Source organism: Galeopterus variegatus, unplaced genomic scaffold (assembly GCF_000696425.1).
Source record: "Galeopterus variegatus unplaced genomic scaffold, G_variegatus-3.0.2 Scaffold684, whole genome shotgun sequence".
In the NCBI taxonomy this organism is placed as follows: Eukaryota; Metazoa; Chordata; class Mammalia; order Dermoptera; family Cynocephalidae; genus Galeopterus; species Galeopterus variegatus.
The window spans coordinates 32,066-47,830 of NW_007726795.1; positions in this window are offsets into that span (position 1 = coordinate 32,066).

Below are 15,765 nucleotides of genomic sequence, written 5' to 3' on the forward strand. Positions count from 1 at the left end.
GGAGCCAGATTACACTGGGAGTGGGGATGGGTGGCAACCTAAGGACTTGGCTGGTGCCATGAGGGGCTCATTGGGAATGAGCTGAGGGTCCAGCCTGCTGAGTGTGAGCCCAGCCACGGGAAGACTCTGAGGTTTGACTCTGAAGCTGATCAAGTAAATGTTCAGCTGCTTCGAGCACTTTTCTGCATGCTTTATGGGTGCAGGAGTTTATCTGCATTTTATAGATGGGATACTGACCTCCCAAAGGCACTGGCCTTGTTTCCTTCAGCCCATGGGTGGCAGAAATAGAATTGAAGCTAAGGCTGCACTCCCCACCTCTTCGCCCCTACCACTAGTGACTTGCCAGAGCAGGGAAAGACGGCATCCTTCCTGAACTGGGGGTGGGGGAGCATGGAGGAGGAGCAGGAGAGTAGGTGAGGGTTGTCATATTCAGAAAGGCAAAAAAAAAGAAAAAGCAATATCTGAAACATTCTTAAAATTTATTCATTGTTTATCTGAAATTAAAATTTAGCTGAGCATCCTGTATTTTATCTGGCAACTCTACGAATGAGGGATGAGGGAGAGAAGAGAGAGAAAGGAGGGGGTAAGGAAAGAGGGGATTGGGTTTGCACTCTTGGAAGATGGTGGCAGTACCTGCAATTTGGGCCAAGCATGTCATGGGGTCTTGGGAGAGGATGGCTCAGCATCAGTGGGTGCAGGGTGGAGGGACAGGGTGGTCTCACCCTTGCCCACTGAGGGAAAGGCCCCACACCATGCTGCAGCCAGCAGCATAATGAGGACACAGACACTGCACCCTTGGGGCTGAGGATGCTGTGAGCAGTGCTGTTATTTACCCTCATTTGTCAGAGCTCCTCTGCTGCAGCTGAGCAGGAGGGACTTGTTACCAGGAGGCAGGGGAGTGCAGGGAGCTGAAGGCCAGCGCTGAAGCCAACATCCAAAAAGTGCTCCTTGGTCTCCACCGATGCCAGCTGTGACCAGCCAGCTCCTGCTCGGTACCCACAGCCGGTGGGAAGCAGCCCTGCCCAGCTCCAGCCTCTGTCAGGGACCAGATGCTCAGCTCCAACTCCGAACGTCCAGGAGGTGGCATGGGGGTGGGAAAGACCCAGGTTGTACCCTTGGCCAATGGGCCCCCATTCCAGCGGTGGTCAGCAAGCAGCGCAGAGGCAGGAAGACCAAGGCCTGCAGGCTCCCCACTGTGTGAGAAGGAAAGTTAAGGACTCGGGACTTCCAGTTCCAACAGCCCAGAAATGCCGAGGAAGAGCCAGGGAAGGAGAGGCCTTGACTGCCCTGGGGAAGCCAAATATGGTGGCTACCGGCTATTTCCCATGGGAGGGGTCAAATTTGGCAGCTGAGGCTGAAAGGCTGGGCCCCTTACAGTGAAGACCTCAGGCCAGGGCAACTCGTAGGCAGCTCCATGCTGTGCTAATCAGGCCCTGCCTCTTACTGCTTGCCTGGGAACCCACCACCGCATCAACCACCTTCATTCATGTCTGCAGTTAAGAGTCAGGTTTGTCCCCTGTAATTGTTGACACATAAACCAACACAAGTGACACAAAAAGTTAAGGCAAGATAAGACTGCTAGAGAAATAGAAAACTTTATTATCAATATATAAAAGGCCTATGCAGTTGTCTTCTGAAGGGGTTGAATCCCCCAAGTCTCCCTCCAAGGTAGCCTGGGACTCCCCATCAACCTCCTCAGAAGAGTATGTCTTCGTTGCCCAGGTCACCAGCCCCCTCTCCTTGGCATCGGGGTTGGTGGGGGGGGGCTGCCTCAGCATGTTTCTCAAGATACAGGGAGGGCAGCATGGCTGGAAGACCCTGAGTTCCTTCCTCAGGGCCAGCAGGAGCAGCAGCAGCAGCAGCAGCAGCAGCGGGATCACGCAGGTGAAGGCCAGCATGGCTGCAAGGAAGTCCTTCAGCGTCTTGCAGGAGGTTGGGAGTAGGGGCCAGGAGCACCTAAGGACCACCCAGAGGGGCAGGGCATGCTGGGCAGGACAGCTAGAGCTGACCACTGACCGCAAGTCCAGCCTTATTCACCAAGGTAGGAAAAGAAAAGCCAGGAGCATGAGGGGAAGCAAGGACGTGGCTGGGACAGGAAGAGACAGTGGAATGGGACCGGGAAGGACTGTCCATAAACCTGGGTAGTGGTGCGGGGAGTAGGTACCAGTCTTTTTAGGACCTAGGCTGCTCCCCAGCCCCTACACCTACCTTTAAACCATGACACTGGCGGCTTCTTGACTGTCAGTGGCCCTGCAACCACCATATAAGTGTCCCCTTCCCCCGGGAACTCTGTGAAGGGGAAGCTGTCAGCCCAGGATCTCCTCCTTCCCCTGCTTGGAGGGAGGACAAGGTCTCCTCTTGGCCCCTGGCAGAAGCCCATATCCAGTTTCCACCCCTGAGCAGGTCTGGGGTCATCTGCTAAATGGGGGCAGGGACAGCGAGGTGTGATCTAGGGTTTAAGAGAAAACAGAACACAAATATCTATTAACATGGTACTGGTTGGGCCGGCCCGGTGGCACACTGCTGCAGTGTGCTGCTTGGGAACGCAGCGGCGCTCCCGCCGAGGGTTCGGATCCCACATACAGACCGGCCGCTCACTGGCTGAGCGAGGTGCGGGCAAGACACCGAGGGTTGCGATCCCGTTGCCGGTCCCGGTCCGGTACAGGCGCGACACTGAGGGTTACGATCCGTTGCCGGTCACGAAAAAAGACAAAAAAAGGAAAAAAAAAAAAAAACACGGTACTGGTTAAATTCTACTATGCCCATTCCATGAATTATTATACCATCGAAATGTAAAAGAGGTATCTGACCTACAGAGCCGTCTATAGAGCACTATAGAAGCATATTATATAATATCACAGAAACTGTAGCATTATATTAATGTGTACCTATATATATAGCAAAAGCCACCGGGATATGGCTACACTAGGATGTTAGTTAATGATTACGTGGGTGGCAGGATCATACCCTGTTGAGGTATCTGAGTTTTCTAGGGTGGTTATATATATGCTTTATTATATTTGTTCAGTAAGGGAGCAAGGAACAAGTTATTGGAGCACCCACCTTATGTCCTGGAACTTGAGCTTCCTCCCCAAAGCACCCAAAGAACAAAAGAGGTTCAAGGTCACTGGCCAGCCCACAGCTGACCCCACCCAAGCCAGGATTTCTTCAGAGCCCCCTGCCCCTGACTCCTCATCTTGTCCCCCTTCTCCCAGCCCAGAGCCCACTCCCATGATGGATGCAGTGACGTCCATCTGCCCACACAAGCCAAAGGCTCCCAGAGCAGCGCCTCCCCCAGCAGCCTCCCTGACCTGGCCCTACCCCCACTGTACTTGGTGTCACCTTTTCTTTGGGTGGGAACAGCCAAAGTTGCAGCAGTCACAGATCGAGCTTTTCCACTTATCATCTGCAAGCTGCCAGCTACCAATGATCCAGGTAGAAAGACACACCCCGTCAGGAGGGTAGGGGGACAACAGTCTGCCCCGGGGGAGAAGGCCTGCCCTGAGACCCACTCCCAGCATGGCCATTAGCTGTGCGACAGCGGGAGGTTACTTGGCCTCTCTAGAGGCCCTGGTTTACCTGCACCACCTACATTCTCAGGGTAGGGATTCCCCATGGTGCAGGTACAGCATCCTGGCACAGGGCCAGCTGAGACCTTCCACTTCTCTGCCTTGCCTGGTTTCCACAGCCCAGGCCTGGAGCTGGCAGGGCCCCGCATCATGGCTTTCAGGTCCGTAAAGTGGAAGGAATTTGCCCAGTGTCCCAAAGCTTGAAACGAGGGAGGGCTCACCTGTACAAGGAGGTGTTGTAATAACAGGATTTCTGACCAGGCTCAAAGAGTCTGGTCCAGTTCCAGACTCTCATCCAGTGGGTGATATAAACCTGGAAGGAGGGACCAAGGAAGAACTTGGGACACCCAGCCCTGGTGAGAGGGCTCTTCCTAGGCTCCCACAGCCCCTGACACAACCAGGTCAGCTGGTGACTGTCACAGCCCCAGCCCATAACAGACCCTTAAAGAAGAGACAGTTCTCCTGCTGACTTTCCCTTACCCACAAGTATTTCCTGACTGCAGCACTGTCTTACACTAGGGACAGTCTGGAACCCTTGGGTAGCTTGTGCAGTAAGGCACTAGTTAAGTTACAACTTGACCAGACAGTGGAGTCTGTATTACCTTTCATAGGAGAATACAAAAATTTGTTCTCCTATATCTAGAAATGTCCTTGATTGAGTGGGGGAATAAGCATGGTCTATAATGGCATATGTAATCCTGTTTTACAAAACCCTAACTTAGCATATGCCTAAGTATTGGTGACTCTCTGGGCTTCAGGATTTTCACTTTCTGTTCTATATATAAATTAACAAGTAACATTAAGAAAAGTTCTTAAAAGGAAGAAAGCAGAGTCAAGTGTAGAGTTCAGCTCTTACATTCCTGGCTAGACCTAGGAAAATCTCGCACCAGCTTGGGACAGTCTCCAAGTGGTGTTAGTTGTCTTTTATCCATCCGTATTTCCCATGATGACAGTAGCTTATTCATGTAAGGAAGCTTAAAAGTAGACCCCAGGCCTTCCGCATCCAGAGGGACAGAGGCCACAGTGTCCAGGTTGCCTCACTCATAATCGGATCTATTTAGATCTCTGCAACCCTTCCAGAGAGTTCTCTATGGGGTTAGTGGGCTTTCCTAACCCCCCTGTGAGATCCATAGGCCAGGATTGATCCCAAACTGACTTGATCCCACATATGGGGAACAGAAGATGGTGAGGGCCTCTCCTTTCGGTCAGAGCTGAGACCAAATCCAGGGCTGTGTGTCCCAAGTCCCAGCTCTGCATCCTTTATCCCATTGCCATTCTCAGAAGTTAGGGAGCCAGATAAAATACAGGACACCTGGTTACATCTTTAGAAATTTAGTATAAGTATGTCCTGTGCAATATTTGGGACATATTTATACCAAAAATGTCATTGTTTATCTGAAATTTAAGTTCAAATTAGCATCTTGTATTTTTATTTGCCAAATCTGTGGACCATCACGGGATCCAGCATCCCTTTCCTTGGCTGACCCACAGATAGCCCCAGAAAGGGAAGCAGAGTTGCAGAAAGAGGGTCCCCAATGGTCCTACTGGGCCCAGGGCACTCCTGAGGCCTCACCTCATTCTCAGCCACACCGTCGCTGAGCATGAAGGTCTCCACGCGGAACCGTAGCATCTTGTTATTCTGTCGGGACCAAGAGCCAGACCCAGGGCCTGTGGAGAGGCACCTGGTAGGTAACCAAGGGGACCAAAGAGACCATCAGCTGGGACACTGGCAGGAAGAGGTTTCTGGGAAAGCCACGAGAGGCTCATACTATGGGAACTTCTTGCTCCTCAGAGCCACATTAAGGCTCATCCATTCCATTATTGGAGTTTGGGGACAGATGTGTTTAGCCTGAGCAAAGGGCAGACATTACAAAGTCATCCATAATTGACAAGACTCTAGTGCCACTGCAGTCACTCCACAGCCTACACCCTGGCTGGGAAGAACAGTCCGTCCTCTGCCAAGCACTGGCCAAGACCCAGGCAAGTTCAGACCAGACACATGAAAAAAACACTGCTCACCAACAACCAAGTGCAACAAAGCAGACCTCTACATGTGACCACACCAATGGCACAGCCAAGTGAGACCCCAAGGGTAGGGATGAGACAGGGCAGGCTTCCTAGTTGTCAGCAGGTCCCCTGCCCTGTCTCCCAACTCTGGCAGCTGCATGGACCCCTGGTTGAAGACAAGACTATACATCCTCTGAGAGCAATTCAGGTGCTGGCTCTGGGAGCCCACACACTCGTCCACATATAGCTTCATGGCCCAGTTTAACACCAGCCTGATGTGAGCTTCTAGGGTCAGCTGCAAGCCTTCCATGTAGGGAGGTGGGGAGGCATCTGAGGGAGGAGGGAAAAGAGGGTTGTTCATGACAAGTAGTCAGGGCCATCTTCTATCAAGCACCTACTGTATGCCTGGTAGGTCACAGCCATACCCCCATTTATTCCTCAATGGTCCTAGGGGTGTTTGTTACATTCATTTTACAGATAGGGTGATGGAGGCTCAGAGAGGTGGTTGAACTTCAGCTCTCTTACCTTGGTCTTATCTGCCAAATGGTTGCTGTCCCACCAAGGGTGGGAGACTTAGGCCAGAAACAGGAGGGTGTATCCTCACCAGGAAACAGGGACCAGCATGTGGCCTGAATGCTGCCCTCCTCTTCTTCAGGAAATCCTTGGGGGTGCATGCTCCATCCCCCTCTGCACATGCATGTGCACACAAGCACGCGCGCATACACACCAGCCCAGTACTCACGATGCAGCATGCGGAGGGCCACCTGCGAGGGCTCTATGGTGGGGGATGAGGGTTCCTTGGACCGGTTCTTTTGCGGACTGACTGCAGCAGAGCTTTTCACTTCCTGCCCAAACAGCAGCCTGGTCTGGGTAGCTGCAGGGATGAGAAACTACATGTCAAGAGGGTGCAGCAGGTCCCCACAGCCAGACTGGAGGGCAAGCCCTGACCAGATCTCCCAGGTAGGTACTGGGAGTGGGACGGCACTGGGGATGCCCCCAAATAACCTTGGGCAGCATCCGAGTATCATCACAGCTGCCATTCAGGGCCACCCCATTTACCCTTTGCAAACCTCATGACTACCCCTATTTTACAGGTGTGGAAGGTGAGGCTGGGAAGTCCTGCTGTCATGCACGTGGTTACATGCAGCCATGTGCTGTAGAACTCAGATTCAAACTCCCAAGCAAGGGCTCTTTCAGAGATATTTAAAGGTTAGAGTTGTTGTACGTCAAGATTCAGATGACACCAAATGTTATTAAAATGAAAGCTAAGCTTACCTTTACTCTCTCCCTACCACTAACTACTTTTTGCCTGTGTGAGCAACTCATCCCCTACATGGTTCCCAGTTCATTCTTTTTCCCATTTGGTCTCCTGACTGCTTTGCCAAGCTGCCTCTAAGAAGAATTACCTTGACCCAGAGCATGCAGGGCAGACCAAGGAAGGGAAAGAAGTTTGGGAGTTTTTTAAAGAGGAAAATTTAAGGTGTTTGCTTAGTGTTTGCTGAGCACGTACTGGATTCCAGGCTCTGCCCAAGAGGCCAGGGGTGCTGGTGGAGGTGGGCCCCTGTCTCCAGAGTTTGGCCTGGCTGGGGAGCCTTAGCCTCAAGAAAAAGGACTTCCCTGGATGCTGGGAGGGCCCTGCTCAGCCTGGGACAACCCCCAAATGCTCCCCAGATGCAGTGTGATGGTCAGGGGAGAGGAACAGGTGACCCAGGGTCCTGGTCGCCTCAGCTCTCAGTGGGAGAAGAAACAAGGGACTCCAGGGGTAGGAGGCCTTGGGAGGTGAGACTAAGTGTCAAAGGCACCTGGCAGAGTGACTCACAGGCCATCAGGAAAAAAGGTTCCTCCTGCTTGTATGCCCAGGGTGCCACATCCAGCTCCTGCTGCTGCCCAGGCCTGAGGTGGTGGTTATCCTCAAGAGGACTCACAAGGTACACGGCTGGCAGGGGCAGAGAGAGCAGGAGGATGGCCCCACTGTACCACCCTACCACCCCACCTCCCATGGGAGCCCCATTGCCAAGATCCTACCAAGCACCAAGACTAGAGCAACCAGCAGAAGCCCCCTAGGGGTGGCCATAGTGAAAAGAAACATTGCCCGCCACCCACAAGCCTCCTTAAACTGGCTCAAAGGCTGGGGAAGAAACAAGCCTCACCTAGAGGCCACAGGTAAGACAAGGGCATCGCTGAGCTGCCACATTCCTCCACCTGTGACATCCCTTCGCCCCCTGCCTGCAATGCCCCTGATTTTAGAAAGGCTCCAAAGTTCTCCCCACTCACAGAAGATTTACTAAGGAAAGGAAGAGTTACTGCTGCTGATGGCTTACTGCGCAGTGAACTGCATTTTCTCATCTGTGGGAAGGTGATCATGGTGGCACCTATCGCACAGGGCTGTGATGGAGATTATCTGACTCAGTGCTTAGCGCAGTGCCTAGCACATATCAGAGCTTCAGCCGTGTTCTCTGTGGGTGTCCAAGGGGAGGGTTGAGCACAATGGTGGAGGCTGCTGTGGGGCAAGAGGATTCTGTCCGGGGGGAAGGAGCAGAGAAGGGTTCATGGCATGGGTGCCATTAGAGCTGAACCTTGAAGGCTGGGGAAAAAGGGAATGAGGTGCGGAGAGCAGAGGCATGGCCTGGGCAAAGGTGTGGAGACAGACATGCAGGGCACATTCAGAGAATGCAAAAGGGAGGCAAGAGTGTGGGTGCAGGAACATGTCATGGTGAGAGACAAGCCTCCAAGACCTAGAAACCTGAATGCCAGACTGAAGTGCTCAGACTGGATCCTGGAGGCCATCAAGAGTAATGGAAGGTATCAGGACAGAGGAGGGACTTGGGGACATCCAGCCGCCAGCGTGATCAGATCAGCAGAATGTTCCTTTATGCACTGAGCATTTAAGGAGTTTCCAAGCTTTTAGTTCATGCAAATAAGACCACAATTATCACCCCCAGATGCACATCTCTGGACAATTGTCCATTATTTCCTCTGAATAAATTCTCAGGATTGGAATCCCTGAACCACATAATTGGCATACATTATATCTGGGTTAGTCATCAGATGCAATGATTCAATTATCTGCCTTTGAAGTGAACGTCCTTTGCCACAGTAATAATAGTCAATATTTGTGAGCTCTCACTGTGAGACCCACTTTGATCAAATGCTTTGTGGGCTATTTCTCCTGTAATCCTCACAGCAGTTTCAGGAGGTCATTACAGAGAATTGTACAGTGAGGAAACCAAGGCTCGGAGAGGTTAGGTAACTCACCCATGGTCACACGGCCTATGCGTCAGCTCTGCCCCTGACTGTGTAGAGGGTTTTGGGCTGGAAGGCGGAAAGCATGGAAGCAGTCCTGGGCTGGGGGAGGTGGTGGGAGGTGGGGGGCTCTGTGTGCTTAGGCCAGTAACTCCAACTCCAGGAAACAGGCTCCTAACAATACCTGTCTCACAACAAGGTTGTAAAGATTAAATAAGCCACATCACATGAAGTCCTTAGGACAGGACCTGGCGAGCGTTAGGAGCAGTTCACTGACAGATATTCAATGGCCAGTTTGAACCAGCCAACATGAGCACGCTGGGAGGGGCTGCCCCCTTGTGGTGGAGCTGAGCATTGTGTGAAGCTGGCCACTCAGGGGACCCAACTTCCAGCATCCTCCAGGACAAAGGCCACATCTCCTCTCGCTCGGTCCGATCCAGCAGGGGTCTGCCCCATCCTCTCAAGCAGAGATTTCCTATCACACCCAGCATCTCCCACCCCTGTCTGATTGACCTCTCTGCACCTGTTTCCCTATCCATCAAACAGGGATAATATGAGGTAGTACAGAACTGTGAGTCATTAAGAATTGCCCAGAAAAGAGGCAGGTTGGAGAGAGGGCTTCCCACCTCTGCAGGTCTGGAGTGTTTGGAGGAGGGATTCCGGTTCTGTGGATGCCCCCCAGAATAGCATTACCAGATAAAATATAGAATGCTCAGCTTAGTATAAGTATGTCCTATGCAATGTTAGGGACATACTTCTACTAAAATATTATTTGATGTTGATCTAAAATTTAAATTTAATTGAGTGCCCTGTTATTTTGTTTCCTAAATCCAGCAACTCTACCCCTGGAGGTTTGGGGCAGAGGCAAGGGCTGGGCAACTTGGAAGTGGGTAACTACCTATTCTATGCCAGACACTTTGGAGGTCTCACTTTAGCCCTCACAAGCTGGTGTGAGGAGTCTCCATCATTACCCCCACCTCACTGCAAGGCCACTGGAGCTCCAGCTGGCTGAAAGCCACATGATTGATGTGTGCAGGGTCCTGGGGGAGAGCTGGGGCTGAGATGCGGGCCCTGGCCACAGGGGCTCATAGAGGGGAAGCCAGGACTCCACAGTCTGTGACCACAGCAATGAAGGAAGTGCTGGGCTGGAGGGAGCCCAGAAGAAGCTCCCAAGCCAGCCCAAGGGGGTCAGAGGCTACCCTGATAGGGTAAACTGAGGGAGAAGTGGGCTGGAATCAGGGGAGAGCCAGTGGGCCTGCAGGAAGGGGTCGGGGAAAGGGATGGAAGGGAGTGTCTCAAGGAGGGAACAGTGTTTGAAAAAGCCCAGTCAGGAGAAACACCAGATCCAAGGAACAAAAAGGATGGGACGGCTGAAATGAAGGTCTAGGGTGGGAGGTGAGAGGGTATGTATGGTGGGGAGGGTAAAAGAGTCATCTGGTTCTCCCAGGGCCCTGAGACCACTGCAAGGAGTCTGGACTCAGTTCTGAAAATTTTGAGAAGTACTTGGCCAGATAGGAAAGCTTAGAGAGGGGGCAAGCTAGAAGCTGCTGCCGTCAGCCAGGCTTGGAGGGACAGATAGATGTGGTGGTAGAGTATTGAGAAAAACAACTACAGGAATGAACGGGAGCATTCAGGGAAGACAGAGGAGGGTGTGAGCCCGAGCTTTGAGTGCCAGGGTGGCAGCCCGAGGGGTGGGAAGAAAGCTGGAGGGAGGACTCCGGACAGGCAGGGGCCACAGCTAAGACTGGCTTTCCCATCTGCCCAGCTGGCTGTTTTGTGGGAGGGCAGAGCAGACCAAGTTTGAGTCTTACCCATGACCCTATATGCTGTGACCCTAAATGGTAAGACCTCTGCCAGGTCACTTGCCCACTCTGATCCTTAGGATGTAGGTCTGGAAAAGGGGATGGTGCGATGTACCCACCTCTTGCATTAGCAGGAGGGCCAGAGCAGTGGGGTGCTGATAAATGTTTAGCCATAAGCTTGTCATTTTCCAAGATGTAAATGCTTCCAACATGGCCTAGGTCAAGCTACCCACATGAAGTCACTGCACACAGAGTTGGGAAGCAATGCACACGCACAATATAATAAGGTATTTCTACCAAACAGAACAGATGTAAATCACCTCAAGAGCATAGATGATAGTAAAGTGTAGTAAAATAATTTGGAAGCAATAAGTTTTGAGTATTTATTACCTTTGTTTTCAATATAATGTATTTAAGTCTAAGTTTATATCATTTGATTTTTTTACATTGTTTAATTTTTAATAATGGCTGTGTTTAACAGCCAGCTCACAAAATTCCTGAGAAGTGAGCAATTGACTCTGGTCCCTACCAGCAGGCTCCAGCACACTGTTCCCTGACCCAGGCAAGAGGATGTGCAAATTAAATCTCAAAGTGTCCTCATCTCAGCCAGCCTCGGGAGGCTCAACCTCTGCCCTAGGGGGCTGAAGGCCCCTTATTGAACATCGAGGGGCAGAAGGAGAAGTATATTGACTCCGGCCTCCCCTGTGCAGCTACAAGTCTGGAGAAAAATGCACAGTCGCCACCCCACTGCCCTTGCCTGAGTCCCCATACCCAGGGGCCTCTGGGTCATTGAGCTGGGAAGGTTTCCTGGTATAAGAAGTAGAAGCTAGTTAGTACCTGGAGAGACAGGAAGTGTGCTCACAGGGACAGGAGGAGTCAGAGTAACAGCCCCCGTCACCCAGAACCCTGTTGTTACCATGTGAGAGGGTACAGGGGCACTGGGTTCAATGGGTGTCTATGTGACCTCCAGCCTCAGTTTCCTCATCTGGAAAATGGACTGATTGTGGCTACTGCACAGGATTATTTGGAGGATTAAATAGAAAAGTAGCCCATTCCTTGGCAGGCAGGCAATGAAGGGTAGCATTTATTAAAAATATCCAGTGGGAAGCAGTTACTCTTTTTCAGGATAAAGAGGTTCAGAGGGGTCAGTGGCTTCCAAGTCATGGGTCAAGCAAGACTACAGCCACAGACGGGGGCCCAAAGACTGAGGAGGTGAGAAGGAGGAAGCCAGAGCCAGGTTCTGCAGGGACTGCCAAAGGACCACTAGATTTGGGGCCCCAGTGTCTCTCACTGTGAAGGGGACCCCAAGAAGGGCCTATGCTCCAGGAGAGGCCTCCCTCCCTCACCTCCGGGCACTCTGGAGTCAGAAGCCTGCCTCAACTGGAAGGATAAGGCAGCCTCCTCTGTCACCTGGTCAGAAATCTCCTCAGGGGCCTGCCTGGAATCTGGAAGTCAAAGTCATCCCACCAGAAGGTTTTAAGCCACCCCACTGCACCCCGTACATACACACCCCTACCCTTCTGACCTTCTAGTATTTGCTCACTGATGCTGAAAACTGAGAGAAAATGAAACTATTCCAAGGAGCAAAAAGATAACAAGTTGTTTACATTATGGCGTGAGTAACTAAGAGCCTTCTCTCTTCTCTGTAAAACTCTCAGAAGTGCACAAATCAAGTGTTGTATGGGTGGAGATGAAGGAGTCACCAGGAGTCTGTTTAATAAAGATTAGACTAGAAGCTCAAAAGCAGAAGACAATTTAATGCTCTCCTTTTATACTTGGGGAAACTGAGGCCCAGAGAGAGAAGGGATTTGCCCAAGGTCACACACAGCAGGAGGCCCTCCAGACAGGGTCAAGAGGCCAGATCCCTCCTTGGTTCTGCTGATCAACAGGCACCTCAAGTGGGTCTTTGTGGTCCAGGAGGCCAGCATCAGCTTCCTCAAAGGTCTTCAGCAGCAAGATGGTGCCTTCCATAGGCCCATCCACTCAAGATTGTGAGCAGTTCACTGGGCCAGCTGCTTCCCTCACTGTAGAGCCTACCCACACCCTTCATCCCCAAATCAGCAGCCTCCTACCTACCGAGTCCCTTTGATGGGCTGACTGGGGGGCCAGGCAGGTAACCTCACAGCAGTTACACATACTGCTCAGAGAGGCATTGTCTACAAGTTCCCACTTAGAGGAAGGTTGGGGATGGGTGATCAGTGCACCCGAGACGGGGGATTGAGGGTGGCATGGGCCAGACCTGCATTTAGCACCAAGTGAAGAAACAGAGGCTCATTAAAGGTCAGTGACTTGCCCATGTCACAGCCAACAAGTGTTGAAGCTGGGATTCAAACCTGGGTCTGGGTCAGAATCCAAAGTCTCAATTACCCAAATCCCTCATACTGCCCACTCTAGGCCAGGGTATTTGGGCTGGTCCAGCCAGCCAGGGGGAACTATTGTGGGAGGACCAGACATTTTGGAAGGTTCATCTGAGCCACCTTGAGCCTAAGTTTCCTCACCTCCCATGCCATTAAGTGAGGTCATGTACATCAAATGCCAGTTACAGGATAGGACATGTAGTATATTTTCAGTGAAGTGTGACAGCTGTTTGTGTCCCCATGGAAGGAAAAGGCCTTCTTGGTAGCATCAGATGGCACCTTTGGATCCCAGACCAGCAGCTTGCAGTGGACACGTACCTGTGGGGACAGAGACCCAGGCTGAGGAATCTTTGGAAAGTTGAGGGGTGGGGAGACTCAGACCCTGAGTCCTGCTTCCACTCGCATCACTGGGAACGCCCATAAAGCTGAAGGCCTGGAGGGAGAGCCTCAGTCTCTCAGGGACCTCTCAGGGCAGGAAGTGGGAATGGGCATTCTTGCCATCCACCAGGCACTTGGAAGACCCAGGTCAGGAAGTCATCAGAGCCCAGAGGACATCCCTGAACTGGAGTCTGGTCCTAGCCTTGCGCCAACAGCACCACACATGATCATTTGTTGAGAACTCTGCATGCCAAACATTGAGCTAAGCATTGTCCCATTCAATCTACGTGGTAGTGCTGTGAAGATTCTGGCACTTTCCCCTTTTCACCAAGGGGCTAACAGAGGCTCCAGAGATGAAAGGGCCAGTAGAGAGTTCTTGCTCCCCTGGCCTAGAGAAAACCACTCAAGAACTCCCAGATGGGCATTTGTCCCTTCTAGCCCTGGAAATGTTCTCAGCCCCTGTTCCAGCCTCCCCACAGATGCAACCCATTGAACAGTACCCATCCTACCCTGTCCTCCTCTCCCAGCTCCAGTACCCATGATTCCTGACAGTAGTGTACAGGGGCTACTTCCAAATCCTGGCTGGGGCTGGTCACACACTCATCCATGTACAGCTGTCAGGGGTGATGGGAGCCACCAATCATGGCAAATTCCATGTGGAGCTCAGAGCCCAGGAAAACAGAGCTGGTGTTAGCAGGGTCTGGATCCTCTAGCATGGCCCCCTCCCAGGCTGGAATGAAAACCAGATGGGGAAGACACAAGGCCCAGAGACACTGATGGGCTTGCCCAAGGCCACACAGAAAGAAGGGAGGTCCGCAAAGCTGGGGCCTATCCACCTGGCCACCTTACCCTCCCTCACTTCCTGCTCTCACCAGGGTAGCCTAGCCCAGAACTAGAAGCATAGGAGCTCCTGAGCCAGGGGACCTTCCCCCTGGGACAGTTCCTCAGCCCAACCAATGTCCCCTGCCTGTAGGAAGGGACAAACCAGGCCAAAGTCTCATCCTGAAGTCCAGATGTTCAACCCTAGCCAGGGAGCCAGTAACCAAGGACGGGGGAGACAAGATGGGGGCTTCCGGGCTGGTGGGGAAGCAAGAGGGGGTTACTGCAAAAACATACCCTCAAGGCTGATGACAAGTCCCCGAGGGCAGCCCATGTAGGAAACAGAACAGGACAGGAGAGAGAAACCAGGAGAATCCAGGAATCCCAAATTCAGACTCCCAGGCTAGCATGCCCAGCCCTGCCCAATGCTCACACCAATGGGGTCCACGAGGTCAGTGCCTGTTGTCTACTTGCTGGAGGGGCAGCCCTCACCCAGCCTATCCTTCATCTTCCTGCAGGACCCAAGACAGGCTAAGGGTCCCCAGGCAGTGCTCACCACTTGGCAGTGCAGCTGACTCTGTGGAGGAAGGAGGCAATGGTAGGCTGGCCTGAACTCCGAGGTGTGGGTGTGTAGAACAGGTCAGCAAAGAATTCCACCATCTGTGCCGAGATCTGTGAGAACACCAGCTCCTTATGATGGTGGAAGCCGGGACAGGTACATCCCCAACTTGGCCCCCACCTCACCATGTGGACTTGAAGTCACTGCCCTCCTGGGGCCTCAGCTTCCTGTCTAGGTCTTGCTCAAGATCCCTGGCTTGCTCAAAAGCCTATTCTGCTTTGGAGAATGATGTGCTAAATTGCATCTGGTGGTAGACAGTGGGGCTTTTCTTTCAGTAAACCTCAGTTTCCTCATCTGGAAAATGGGGATGATAGTTCTGCCTCCTCACGGAACTGCTGAGGATGCAAGAAATAAGCACAAGTAAATAGCATGTCTGCATCATACCTTTGGCTACCAAATTCCAGAGCCATCCAGGCCTCTGCATCTTTTAGAGAAAGATACTGAAGGTCAGAGAGGCTGTGACTTGCCCAGAGCCACAGAGCAGGTCAGTATGACCTGATTCTACCCCATCCAGCCCAGACACCTAGCTCTGTCCTCTCACCCCTGAATCTCCCTGGTGTCCCAGGCTCCTGGCAGCCTTGTCCTTATGAGCCTCCATAGCCCCCTCACCAGCCAGACAAAGCCACAAGCCTTGAATGGGGCAGTGAAGACCACATAGCTGGATGTGACAGGGACCGGGGACCAGGGACCAGGGAGGGGAGGCAGGTGTCAAGGTGCAGGTGGCAGGCATTGAGCTGGAGCTCATTTCTCACTGCCAGGAGGGCTTCTTTCTGATTACATTTTTCCACAGGAGGCTGTTCCCTGGCGATCTGGGCCAGGCTGACACAGGCAGAGAACACCCTTATTGGGAACATGGCCAGCAGAGCCTACCGAGAAACTTCCCCTAATATGCCCCCCACCTTCAATCCACTGCATCTACACAATGGAGCAGGGAGCGTGGGGGGGGGGGGGGCTCCCCCCCCACAGACAGG